Source organism: Polistes dominula, unplaced genomic scaffold (genome assembly GCF_049000335.1).
Source record: "Polistes dominula isolate Pdom_NZ unplaced genomic scaffold, Pdom_raw_medaka contig_17, whole genome shotgun sequence".
In the NCBI taxonomy this organism is placed as follows: Eukaryota; Metazoa; Arthropoda; class Insecta; order Hymenoptera; family Vespidae; genus Polistes; species Polistes dominula.
This window is the reverse complement of record NW_028301049.1, coordinates 1,953,995-1,954,948: the sequence shown is the minus strand read 5'-3', so window position 1 is coordinate 1,954,948 and position 954 is coordinate 1,953,995.

Below are 954 nucleotides of genomic sequence, written 5' to 3'. Positions count from 1 at the left end.
ACGTAATAACGATTGTGAGAGATATATTCACATAAATATGCCTTCAATCCGCTATGTCGTAGGTTCTTCGGATACTTCGACACACACGTCAATGTGCTACATTCTAATTCAAACTATATATTATATAGTTGTAAGATTATTCAGATAATTACTTAAGGAATTCGTTAAGTAATCATATTTTATTATTACCGTCAATATATTTTTATTTAGTGTATAGGATTTTTTGTCAATTCAAAAGATTTTTACTACTTGGGATACTTTAATGTATATGACAATGTGTTATATTCTAATTCAAACCATATAATGTATACAGTTGCATAAGATTATTCAGATAATTACTTAGGGAATTCGTTAAGTAATCATATTTTATTATACTGTAAATATATTTCTATTTAATATTGAATTTTTTGTTAACCCAAAAGATTTTTATTACTTGGGATGCTTTGGTTCAAACTTTAATATGCAACATTCTAATTCAAACCATATAATATATATATATAATTGTATAAGATTATTTAGATAATTACTTAAGGAATTCGTTAAGTAATAATATTTTATTAAACTTTCAATATATTTTTATTTAATACAGAATTTTTTGTTAACCCAAAGGGTTTTTAATTACTTGGGATACTTCGACTCATACTTCAATGTCCAACATTCTAATTCAAACCATATAATATATATAATTGTATAAGATTATTTAGATAATTACTTAAGGAATTCGTTAAGTAATAATATTTTATTATACTGTAAATATATTTCTATTTAATATTGAATTTTTGGACAACCCAAAAGATTTTATTACTTGGGATGCTTTGGTTCAAACTTTAATATGCAACATTCTAATTCAAGTATAACATAATCATCCAACTATCCAGAAACTATAATATAAAATATATTGTATATTACATATTATATATTATTTTCATATGTTGTTTCTATATATCATTTCTT